This window comes from Eretmochelys imbricata, chromosome 14, assembly GCF_965152235.1.
Source record: "Eretmochelys imbricata isolate rEreImb1 chromosome 14, rEreImb1.hap1, whole genome shotgun sequence".
Taxonomy (NCBI): domain Eukaryota; kingdom Metazoa; phylum Chordata; order Testudines; family Cheloniidae; genus Eretmochelys; species Eretmochelys imbricata.
This window is the reverse complement of record NC_135585.1, coordinates 35,806,983-35,819,810: the sequence shown is the minus strand read 5'-3', so window position 1 is coordinate 35,819,810 and position 12,828 is coordinate 35,806,983. Positions and strand designations below refer to the sequence as shown.

The 12,828-nt window shown below is 53.4% G+C and overlaps 1 non-coding gene across 1 annotated transcript; it reads right to left on the bottom strand.

Annotated features, from left to right (window-relative positions):
• Positions 1 to 9,512: 9,512 nt before the first annotated feature.
• On the bottom strand, positions 9,513 to 9,587 carry TRNAN-GUU (transfer RNA asparagine (anticodon GUU)). The gene has a single exon. It is a non-coding gene; the product is annotated as a tRNA-Asn (tRNA).
• Positions 9,588 to 12,828: the final 3,241 nt, after the last annotated feature.

The window sequence follows — 12,828 nt, the reverse complement described above, 5'->3', positions numbered from 1 at the left end:
TCAGTCCTGGGCCCTAGACGTGTTTGTCCTGGCCTCTCTGCTTCAGCTCCAGCAACAACCCGAGTCGAGGTTTTCTTCGTCTCCATGTCCTTTAACTTCACGTCACTGCAAAAGAAAGATTGTTTCTGACCAGCTGGCTCTAATGCATGGAGATGTCTTTCCAGAAGACGTGCTCTGCCTCAGTCCCATGTCATAGGTTTTCTGGAGGAAGCGCTCGGTGACGTTCTAGGGCCTGTGTTGCACAGAAGATGGACAGAATGGTCCTTTCTGACCTTAATTCTTTTCTTTCGCTAGGAGGGTAACGCTGGACATTTTCTCTCATTCACTTTCCTTTGGAATAATTTCAATCCAGTCCAAAGGATTTCCTCTTCCATTGTGTCTTCAGCACCTGTCCTAGCAAACAGTTCCTGTTCGAGCACAGGTTTCCAGTTTCAGGCTGTCCCAGGGTGAGATGGCCATGAAAGGGGTAGTAGCTCAACTGAACCTATCCCCAGGTGAAGGGAATAAGTGCAGGGGCAGAAGGAGAGGCCCCGAGATAGGACAGATTCTTCTGCTGGGCTAAGAGTATAGTTGGACGCACTTCACTTCACTTCATCGGATGCATTCAGTGGAAAATACAGTGAGGAGATTTATATACACACAGAACGTGAAAAAATGGGTGTTCTCAAACACACTCACTTCAGATGAGCTATTACCAGCGGGGGGCGGGGGGGGGGGAAGAAGAAAAACTTTTGTAGTGATAATCAAGGTGGACTATTTCCAGCAGTTAACAAGAACGTCTGAGGAACAGTGGAGGGTGGGGGTGGGGGAATAAACGTGGGGAAATAGTTTTACTTTTTGTAATGACTCATCCATTCCCAGTCTTTATTCAAGCCTAAATTAATTGTATGCAGTTTTCAAATTAGCTCCAATTCAGCAGTCTCTCGTTGGAGTCTGTTTTTGAAGTCATTTTGTTGTAATATAGCAACTTTTAGGTCAGAGATTGAGTGACCAGAGAGATTGAAGTGTTCTCCGACTGGTTTATGAACGTTATAATTCTTGACATCTGATTTGTGTCCATTTATTCTTTTACGGAGAGACTGTCCGGTTTGGCCAATGTACATGGCAGGGGGCATTGCTGGCACATGATGGCATAGATCACATTGGTAGATGTGCAGGTGAACGAGCCTCTGATAGTGTGGCTGATGTGATTAGGCCCTGTGATGGTGTCCCCTGAATAGATATGTGGACACAGTTGGCAACGGGCTTTGTTGCAAGGATAGGTTCCTGGGTTAGTGGTTCTGTTGTGTGGTGTGTGGTTGCTGGTGAGTATTTGCTTCAGGTTGGGGGGCTGTCTGTAAGCAAGGACTGGCCTGTCTCCCAAGATTTGTGAGAGTGAAATGGCCCACCTTGATTATCACTACAAACGGTTTTCTTTCCCCTCCTCCACTCTCCTGCTGGTAATAGCTCATCTGAAGTGAGTGTGTATGATAACACCCATTTTTTCACGTTCTGTGTGTATATAAATCTCCTCACTGTATTTTCCACTGAATGCATCCGATGAAGTGAGCTGTAGCTCACGAAAGCTTATGCTCAACTAAATTGGTTAGTCTCTAAGGTGCCACAAGTCCTCCTTTTCTTTTTGCTTAGATGAATGGGTCTGTAGTGGTCTGGATCACTTTTTTCCCTCTTGCTTTACTATCATCGGACACTAGATGGGGAGGAAGAGCCTCACCAGCTCTATAAAACCAGCTGGGGGAAGGCTGGGATCAACAGGTATCAGAATAAGCTAGACCCGGGCTTCTCAAACTTTTGGTTTTGCTGGCCCCACTTTGAAAGTATTTCAGGCTATGACAACCCCCGACCCCCAAACAGTCATAGAGAGTTACTGTACGGACTCATAGAAACATATGCATGGTATTGCCACCCTTACTTCTGGGCTGCTACGGGCGGGGCACTGCCCTCAGAGCTGGGCAGCTGGAGAGGGGCAGCTGTTGTAGCCCTCTTCCCCTCCTGCCCCCCTCCCCTGAGAATATTTCTGTGATCTCTTGACTCCCCCTCCCCCTGCCAAAGCCTTGCAACCCCCTTTTGGGTCAGGACTCCCAGTTGGACAAATGCCGAGCTAGACAATCTCAAACCATGAACTAGTTCCCAGGCGTCTCTGGGCCGATTCTCAGAGGAGGTAGCTCCCAGAATCAGGCGCTCGATGGCTCTCCCAGTGCAGCAGGCCCTGGGTGCAGCGATCGGTTTGAAACAGGAACCCCTGCAAGATGCTCTCTTCCTTCGGTTCCTGACCCCTCCAGGGGCCGAGTGCATCTCCCCCATCCTCAGGCAGAGCTCAGAGCAGAGTCAGCAGCAGCAGCCCCTCCCCGGCGAGAGCTCCAAGCGAAGGCAGGTGCCTAGAAGAGAGAGGAGAGGGGCACAGGCAGGTCAGCGGAGTGGTGGAAGGTGGATCCCACCCCAGGAGATTTAACAGAGAGAGGAAAGCGGGGCTGTGAGAGTGCAGAACAGAGACACCCCCCAGCAAATCCCCCTGCCCCCAGACACTGAGATCCCGGCCTGGGAGAGGGGTTTGCTCCCCAACACTTACTCACGACAGCTGCAGCAAGGGGTCCCTGTGGGGCGGGAAGACCTGACACCTCACTCCGGCTGGCTGGATCTGGAGAGAGAGAGAGAACAGGGAGAGGAGAGTGCGGTGAGGAGTTGGTGCCCAGGGGTCCCCCTGCCCTGCTCCTAGCTCTGGACCCCCATTGAAGGGGTATCTGTGGGTGTGTTCAGGGAAGGGCCAGGGGCTCTGCTCCACCAGGGCTGAGAGCGTCAGAGCAAAGTAACTGTAACACTGCTGAGTATTTTCAATGTTGCCTCGTCCTGAATGTCACTGATCCCCCAGTTTATAATGCGTCTCCCCGGCCGCTTCTCTTGCTAATTTGAACTTCAGGGAACACATCAAATCTCTCTCCTGTCCCCCACAGCTGCTGGGTATGGCCATGGCCAGGGCCTCTACACGGGGGTTAACATCTGGATTCTGGCCAAGCTGGTTCTAGCCCATGTGTCCAACCCCCAGTGACCAAAAATCACAAGTCAGAGCCCCCCAAAACCATCAGATTGGCTGAAACAAGATGAGATTTTGAAAACAACTTTGGGTTCTGTTCTTGATCTCCTGGTGGTGGAGCCTTTAGGGGTCACCTTTTCAAGCTTTTCTCCCCAGCCAGGAGGGCTAGAATAAGAAAAACTTCCAACAAAACTGGCCAACCCCGCCAAAATCTTCTACCAGAATCAGAAAAAATTAGTCCAGAATGATTGAAAACAGAACAATTTTCGGTTTTTGAATTTTCCAGGAAGACAGTGAATGTTTTCTATTAAAGCCGACACTTTCCACAAAAACTTGCCTTGAATCAAACACCCAATTTTTCCTAAAAAAAAAGTCAATGGAACCATTTCAGTCCACTCGCTACAGCTGCTGTGAAATCCCTCATCCCACCCACTCCAGTTCCCACAACCTCCCCCGCAACTCCAGCCCCTGCACCCATTGCACACACAGCTGCGCCCCCTGCCTGGCCATAGGGCCCCTTCCCTGCCCCCCAAAGAGCAACTGCAGCAGATCCCAATGGGGGGATCCGCACAGGGACCAGCCAGCTGCACCTGCTGCTGCTCAGCCCTGCAGGGTCCGTGTTTAGCCTCTCCCCGTCCCTGTCCCGGGCAGAGAAGCGCGGTAACTGGGGCTGTGCCAGGCCCATCCCTGCCATGAAGATGCCCTGTGGGCTGCGGTGCCCCGGCAGAGGGAGAAGCTGCTGGATCCATCTGGGCCCCGGGCGAGCGCTGGGTTGGGATCAGGCCCCTCTGGGGTGGCTGGGCAGCTGGTTTACAGGGCTGGTCACCTCCTGGCCCCTTGCAGATTGTCAGAACGTGGCAAGCTTCTCTCTAAGGGGAGCTCGGACAGATCCTCCCAGACCTGTCAGTCACGACATTGCCTCCATTGTTTAGAACCGGTTGTGGGGTCCCCGTATCAGGATTCCCACCTTATATCTCCTCACCACGTCCTGGAGGGACCAGATGGAGGGATCTCACTTCAGTCCTTGGCCCTGGCCTGCTGGGATCCCTCAGGCACGTGGTGACATTCACTCGTGTTCATCCACTCCCCACTTACAGGATTGTGACCAGTGGTGTCTCTCCCAAGCACCGCTGTCCCAATGCCACCCCAATGGGCTCCGGAGCTGTTGCCCCTCCATTCCCCACCCAGTTCTCTGGCTTCATACCCTCGCCCATGCTCCTGGTGTCACGCCCCACAATCTGATTGGCTGAGAATTCATTCCCAGTGCTTCCAGCCCAGGGTCCTTGTCCCTCCCTTCCCCCTACCCAGCCTGGGACAGGGGCAGCAGCTACCCCTGCAGCCCCACCAGCCGGAGCAAAACGGAGAACACGAGAGGCAAAAGCGCGTGCGTCTCCTTTTAGGGTTGTGCCTCCAGCCCAAGAACCAAATGGATTATCCAGTGGTTCTCCAACTTTTGTCCTGGTGACCCCTTCCACACAGCAAGCCTCTGAGTGCAACCCCCCGTTATAAATTGAAAACCACTTTAATATATTTAACACTGTTATAATGGCTGGGGATGAAGCAGGGTTTGGGGGTGGAGGCTGACAGCTCGTGACCCCCACATAATAACCTCACGACCCCCAGTTTGAGGACCCCTGGACTACACTGAGCATGCACAGACAGACAGCCAGAGGGTTGAAAGGCCGCTGGGATGGACAAGACTCTGGGGCTCTGAGAGACTGCCCCCCCCTCCGCCCCGCCACCCCGCAGCAATGTGAATTCAGCTCCAACCAGGGGCAGGAATCTGAAATCAGTTAAACAGCAAAGACTTCATGCAGGCAGAGGTCCGGCTTGCCAGGCAGGGACAGCTCCTTCCCTTCCAGGACGTGGGCATCAGCAAAACTCAAGCATCTGAAACCTGGGAATTACAGAGTTACGGTCCATGCCCAGGCAACCTCAACTCTGCTCCCTGGAGCAGGCAATAGGCACTGGGATTATCGGCATGTACAGCAGCTGCACTCACTGTGGGACCTGTAGCTGTACTGAAGGGTGGGGCAGGTCGAGAGAGGTGATAGGCATTAGTTTGAGGAGTGTCCGAGCTGTGACTGGGCTATGAGGAAACCAGGGGTTGCCCCCACCCCATCAAAGCGCCGGAAGCCTTGTACCTTGAGGATCCAGTCTGCCTCATTTTGTTGCAAACTTGTGTATGTTGTCTCAGTAGCAAGGCACTGGGGGGGTCTTGCCACGGGGATTGGCAGCAGTGAGGTGGGATGCCAGAGCAGGCTGTGGGTTGAATGGTGGGTAAGGGAAAGTCTAAGGTTAGATGGTATCCAGTGAGTGAGTGGGAAGTGGTTGGTACATTTCACATGTGCAGTATTGTGCAGGGATTATGCTTAGTGTTTGAGCACTGGGCAAGCGGAGGCAGCTCCTGCCCATGACAGTGAAAAGGCCGAGTGTGAGCGTATGATGGACCTGTTGAGACATCACTCAGAGGGCGGAGTTACGGCTACCTGGGCACGTGCCTGTATTTCCTGGCTTTTAGGTGGTTGAGATTTGCTGAACTCGATATTCTGGAACTGCTCTATTCATGGCTGTGGATATTCTCATCCCCACTGCTGGAGAGCCTGGGATATGCACCAAGCGTGCCCGGACTCAGCTTCTCACCCTGGTGTTAGCGGTGTGTTGTTGGAGCATGCTCCCAGTATGCCTGTTCTCCGCTCCACACCCACAGTGGTAGGGCTTCCCCACATACTGGCTCACAGGGGGTGCAGGAAGAGGTGCTCAGACACCCCCAGAGGGGCAGGGACCCACAGAGCCCAGCTCACATGAGGGGGTCGAGGATCATTGGGAGGGAGGAGGCACAGGACCCTCCCTCAAAAGCAATGGCCCCCCAGAACCATGCTCACATGAGGATGGAGGGCACAGAGGGTGGGGTCAGAACTACAGAGTTGGCCAGGGCCCTCCCCCCTCCCCCAGATCCTGCCACTCGCACAAGGGACAGGCACACATGGGAAGTTTTATGGAAACAGGCTGACTCCTCAAGGACAGGCCAAGGCCTTCCAGCTCCCAGATCCCATGGAGGTGTCAGCCATATATGGGCTTGGAGGTGCCAGATCACGACCCACACACCCCTGCTCCTATTCTCCCCCAGTCTCCATCCCTCTCCCCCACTCCTCCCTTCTCAGTGCCCCACCCCACCTAGCCCCCAACCTCAACCCCTCTCTGCCCCTATTCCCAGCCACTCTTCCGTCCTTCTCACCCTCCGCTCCCAGCAAGCATTTGCATGTGGAATTCATTGTCATTTCAAAGACAGGGTTAGCACCTTCTGAGTATTCTGCTGTATTTGGATTAAGTTTCCCCAAAATAAATAACAATAATAATAATAAAAACCCTTGGAGAGAGGCAGATTAGAGCAAGATGCCTCCTTTTTTTAAGATACAGATTTCCTACCAAGGCTTGGATTTGAACTCCTAAGAGCATAAGACCTCCCACACTGGGTTAGCCCAAAGGTCCATCCAGCCCAGTGTCCTGTCTTCTGACAGTGGCCAGGGCCAGGTGCCGCAGAGGGAATGAATAGAACAGGGAATCATCAAGTGATCCATCCCCTCTTGCCCATTCCCAGCGTCTGGCAGAGGCTAGGGACACCATCCCTGCCCATCTTGGCTCATAGCCATGGATAGACCTGTCCTGCGTGAATTCATGGTGCCCGCTGCGGTTCAATGGCTGGACCATTCCCCCTGGGGTCATAACTAGCTTTCACGCTCCTTCCCCTCTCTCCCTGCACGGGCAAAGCGTGATCTGCTTGGCGTGTGAGTCTCACACCGGCTCAGCAGCCGGCCAACCTAGAATCAAAGTGGTTCATAACGTGGTCATTTGATCTCCCCGAAAGGGCTGGGGGATGCCCTGCACTCTGCTGGGACTTGTGGCACCTTAGAGACGAACACATTTATCTGAGCATAAGCTTTCAGGAGCTACAGCTCACTGCATCGGATGCATTTAAAATCCTGGTGCACTGATCTCAGCCCTGGCTGTAAGGAAAGCAGGTCAACTTTAGCTGGTTGGGGGCTTTGTTTGGGGGAGGAGGGGATCTTAGAAATCCCTTGTCCAAATGGCCCTGTGGGCCCCCCCCCGAGGCACACAAACTGTCAAGGCTCCAAGTCAGTGGATGGATTTCAGAGCAGACAGGAGATCGGTGCTTTAGGCAGAGAGCTGGCGCTTTGCTAGAATAAAATCTCTTTAGCTGCCCTCCACTAAGATTCCGTCCTTCAGCGCCTCGTCCCCAGGGCTCGCTTGGGACCCCAAGTGAGGGTCAGCCCCAGACCCCCCCACACGGCGGGCTGAGACACGCGACGCTGCCGGGACGGCAGTTCAGAGGGGGTGTTAGGACACTTTGGCCCATCAGTTAAAAGAAAAAGAAACAAAGTCTGCCCTGGGGACCAACGGAGACATCTTCTCTCACTGCAGAGAAAAATCATTTCCCCTTCCACCCCAAAACGATCCGCGCTCGTGATTTGCTGCCCAGCAGCGGAGTTCTTGTCTCGGGAGGCAACTTCAGCTCCTGCAGGTTACCCGCCTATTTTGCCCCCCTTAACCCTCCTTAATACCAGAGAGGGAGAGGAATTATTTAAACTCAGTACCAATGTGGACACAAGAACAAATGGATATAAACTGGCCACTAGGAAATTTAGATTAGATTTAGATTAGAAATTAGACGAAGGTTTCTAACCATCAGAGGAGTGAAGTTTTGGAATAGCCTTCCGAGGGAAGTAGTGGGGGCAAAAGATCTATCTTGCTTTAAGATTAAACTCGATAAGTTTATGGAGGAGATGGTATGATGGGATAACATGGTTTTGGTAATTAAATATTCATGGTAAATAGGCCCAATGGCCTGTGATGGGTTTTAGATGGGGTTACCTGGGAAAGAATTTTCTGTAGTATCTGGCTGATGAATCTTGCCCATATGCTCAGGGTTTAGCTGATCGCCATATTTGGGGTCGGGAAGGAATTTTCCTCCAGGGCAGATTGGAAGAGGCCCTGGAGGTTTTTCGCCTTCCTCTGTAGCATGGGGCACGGGTCACTTGCTGGAGGATTCTCTGCTCCTTGAGGTCTTTAAACTACAATTTGAGGACTTCAATAGCACAGATATAGGTGTGAGGTTTTTTTTGTAGGAGTGGTGGGTGAAATTCTGTGGCCTGCGTTGTGCAGGAGGTCAGACTAGATGATCATAATGGTCCCTTCTGACCTAAATATCTATGAATCTATGAATCCTTCCATCTGGTCAGCGCACAGCCCCCTCCCCAATACCCCCACCCGATCAGAGCACAGCCCCCTCCCCAATAGACCCCGCCCACCCCCGCCCCCATCTGGTCAGCGCACAGCCCCCTCCCCAATACCGCCCCCTCCGATCACAGCACAGCCCCCTCCACAATAGACTCCGCCCGACCCCTCCCCCATCTGGTCAGCGCACAGCCCCTTCCCCAATAGACCCGGGGTTCCCCAGTGTGATCGATGCACCCACCCAGGTCTTCTCCCCCCCGCCCACCTGGCACCTCCCTGCTTGCCCCCTCCCCGATCCGTGCACAACACCAGCCCCTCCTCACCTGCTGGTGGAGACCCCCAGCCCCTGATTGCTCCGTGGGCAGCCGGCGCCTGGATCCTGGCTCGCAGCTCGCCCAGGCTCGTGTGCCCTGGAGCGGGCTCAGAGTGAACCCGGCTGGCAGGCAGAGGGAGCAGCAAGGGGAAGGGCTGCCCCGCTGGGAGCTGCCAGGCTCGGGGAGAGGGTCCCGCGGCTGCAGCCCCGCTCAGCTGGGCAGGTCAGCAACACCGAAGGGAAACGCACCCAGCTGTCTGTCCCCAGGGAGCGGGCGAAGAGCAGAGGCTCCAGCCGGTCAGGATCCCGCAGCGCTCCCCGCTATTGTGTGGCTGGCTCCCGGGCTTATGGCTCAGGCTGGGCGTGGGTGTCCTCCTTAAATACGCCACGCTGCGAGATCCGGGGACACCGACACGGAATGATCCATATGAGGCGCATCGGGGAGCGGGATAGAGCCCCCCCCACCCGATGCGGCTCAATGCAGCGTAGCCAGCTGCCGGGGAGAGCGCCTGGCCTGAGGCTGCAGGGAAGTGGGCGAGTCTCTCGGGCCAGCAGCTCAGGGGCCGGACAGGAGGGTCCCCTGACCCGCGGGCTGTAGTTTGACCACCCCCGCTATAGACTGTCGGCCAGTGACGTATGATACCATATTAGGCGTGTCTTCCAGACATGTGGATGGGAGGGGCAGGGCTGTGTCCTCCTGCTGCTCTGCCCCTCCCCCTGTTCATAGACTATCAGGGTTGGAAGGGACCTCAGCCGGTCATCTTGTCCAACCCCCTGCTCAAAGCAAGACCAATCCCCACTTTTTGACCCAGATCCCAAATGGCACCCTCAAGGATTGAACTCTCAACCTTGGGTTTAGCAGGCCAATGCTCAAACCACTGAGCTATCCCTTCCCTGCCCAAAGCAGATCTGCGTCCCTGGGTGGGCTCGAACCACCAACCTTTCGGTTAACAGCCGAATGCGCTAAACCGATTGTGCCACAGAGACTGGGCAGCCAGGCCCCAGGCAGGGAGCAAGCGGCCATAGCCAGCTGCTGGGGAGAGCCTGGCTGGGGAGGGGCGGCAGCAGCAGCCTGATCCCTGCCCGGACTCAGCTTCCCGGCCAGCCGCAGCCCCTCCCCAGCAGGCCCTGTGTGCAGCAGCTGGCTGCGGAGGGGCGACAGCCCAGTCCCCCCACACTCGGCTTTCCGGGGCAGTGGAAGTACCTTAAAGTGAGTGTGCTGGGGGGGGACGGGACCACTGGCGCCCGAACCGGGGACTGCCCCCTGCACCACCCTTTCCCCTGAGGCCCCGTCCCCTCGGTCCTCCCCGCCACCTTACAATGTGGAAGTGGGAAGACAGGCGCTGGGGGGGTGTGTCTCTCTCTCTCTCTCTCTCTCTCTCCAGCTTGCAGAGAGGCTCTGACCCGCCCCATCCCGTCCTCTCCCTCCCCCCAAGTTGCCTTTTGGCCCCTCCCCCAATACATGGACACAAATCAGATGTCAAGAATTATAACATTCATAAACGAGTCGGAGAACACTTCAATCTCTCTGGTCACGCAATCACAGACATGAAGGTCGCTATCTTAAAACAAAAAAACTTCAAATCCAGACTCCAGCGAGAAACTGCTGAATTGGAATTCATTTGCAAATTGGATACTATTAATTTAGGCTTAAATAGAGACTGGGAGTGGCTAAGTCATTATGCAAGGTAGCCTATTTCCCCTTGTTTTTTCCTACCCGCCCCCCCCAGACGTTCTGGTTAAACTTGGATTTAAACTTGGAGAGTGGTCAGTTTCGATGAGCTATTGCCAGCAGGAGAGTGAGTTTGTGTGTGTGTGTGTGTGTGTCCCCGGGGGAAAAAAAAAGCGGGGGGGGTGAGAAAGCCTGGATTTGTGCTGGACATGGCCCACCTTGATTACCATGCACATTGTAGGGAGAGTGGTCACTTTGGATGAGCTATTACCAGCAGGAGAGTGAGTTTGTGTGTGTGGTTTTTGGAGGGGGGTGAGGGGGTGAGAGAACCTGGATTTGTGCAGGAAATGGCCCATTTGATTATCATGCACATTGTGAAGAGAGTGGTCACTTTGGATGGGCTATTACCAGCAGGAGAGTGAGTTTGTGGGGGGGGGGGGCGGAGGGTGAGAAAACCTGGATTTGTGCTGGAAATGGCCCAACTTGATGATCACTTTAGATAAGCTATTACCAGCAGGAGAGTGGAGTGGGAGGAGGTATTGTTTCATGGTCTCTGTGTGTATATAATGTCTTCTGCAGTTTCCACAGTATGCATCCGATGAAGTGAGCTGTAGCTCACAAAAGCTCATGCTCAAATAAATTGGTTAGTCTCTAAGGTGCCACAAGTACTCTTTTTCTTTTTCCTTTTGTTTGTGTCAGACCTGCTGCCTATTCATTTAATTGTGACAGGTTTCAGAGTAGCAGCCGTGTTAGTCTGTATTCGCAAGGAGAAAAGGAGGACTTGTGGCACCTTAGAGACTAACCAATTTAGTTGAGCAGAAGCTTTCGTGAGCTACAGCTCACTTCATCGGATGCATTCAGTGGAAAATAACAATGAGTAAATTTATATATACACAGAACATGAAAAAATGGGTGTTTAAAACTATTTCTCCCCCCCCACCACCACTGTTCCTCAGATGCTCTTGTAAACTCCTGGAAATGTGCTGGAAATGGCCCACCTTGATTATCACTTCAAAAGGTTTTTTCTCTCTCCCCCCACCCTACTCCCCTGCTGGTAATAGCTCATCTTAAGTGATCACTCTCCTTACAGTATGCGTGTTAAACACTCATTTTTTCGTGTTCTGTGTGTATATACATTTACTCACTGTTATTTTCCACTGAATGTATCCGATGAAGTGAGCTGTTAAATGTTAAATTTAATTACATTATGGTCACTATTACCAAGCAGTTCAGCTACATTCCCCACTTGGACCGGACCCTGTGCTCCACTTAGGCCTAAATCAAGAATTGCCCCTTCCCTTCTGGGTGCCAGGATTAGCTGCTCCAACAAGCCGTCATTGATGGTGTCTAAAAATCACTTCTCTGCATCCCATCCAGAGGGGACATGTTCCCAGACAATATGGGGATAGTTGAAAACCCCCATTATTATTGGGTTTTCTGCTTTTGTAGCCTCTCTAATCTCCGTAAATTTCACAGTCCCCATCCTGGTCAGTAGTATATTCCTGCTGCTAGATTCCTATTCTTCAAGTGTGGAATTTCTATTCTGAGAGATGCTAGGATACAGTTGCATTTGTTTAAGATTTTTACTCTAATTTACTCTGTGCTTTCCTGGATATGTAGTGCCACTCCCCCGTCAGCGTGACCTACTCTGCCGTTCTTTCAGCGCTGATGGTCCAGGGTCAAACCCTGCTATCGGCTCAACTGGGGTTTGGTTATTTGATCACACCCACATCCCACTGAAATCCCTCTTGGGATGTCGTCTGGGACATCTCTACTGTACCCCAGTTCTCACGGCAGCCCCAAGCACTCAGCATTTGTGACTATCAGGCATCTTTAACGCAGATGGCCCCACTAAAGCCAGACAGATCTGAAAGCTTTGGCCAGTCTCCCAGCAGACACCACTTGCTTCCACCCATCACTAATACACAGAGTACATAGCACTGACTGGTGCGTCGGCCTGAACTCGCTATCTCAGACGCCAGGGACCCAAAGCCCAGGGAATTCACAGAGGACTTACAGGTTGTTGAATTTGGTGCCATTGGCCCATTTCCAGAGCTGCCCAGGGTCCCTCCAGAGGCCAATCCAGTGGTCAAGTCTGCCTTTATAGCGCAGCAGGACAGGACAGGCTGGTGGAGCAATTCATAGAACGGTGGAAGCTGCTTGTGGGACTCGGAGCAGTTCGCGGACCGGCTGGTGGAGCAGTTTGTGGGATGGCAGGAGTTGCTTGTGGGGAGCGGAGCGGAGCGAAGCAGTTTGTGGGGCGGCTGGCAGAGTGGAGTGAAGGCCTATGGAGCTGTGGGGCGGTCAGCTTCAGATCATGTAAGGTGCCCCTTACCTCTCTTCTGCCCCCCATCTCCACCCAGGTTGGGAGGTAAAGCTCTGCAGATAAACTTTCGAAATCTGGGGCTGCCCTGACCAGGGACAGAGACTTTTGGGGCATTGGAGTTTTGGGACTTTGGGTGATTTGGGGGTTGCTGGACTCAAGAACCAAAGGGAAAGGGCATGCCCCAATTTGCTTGGGGTGGGTTTTTTGCTCATGGGTTGTGTTACGAATCC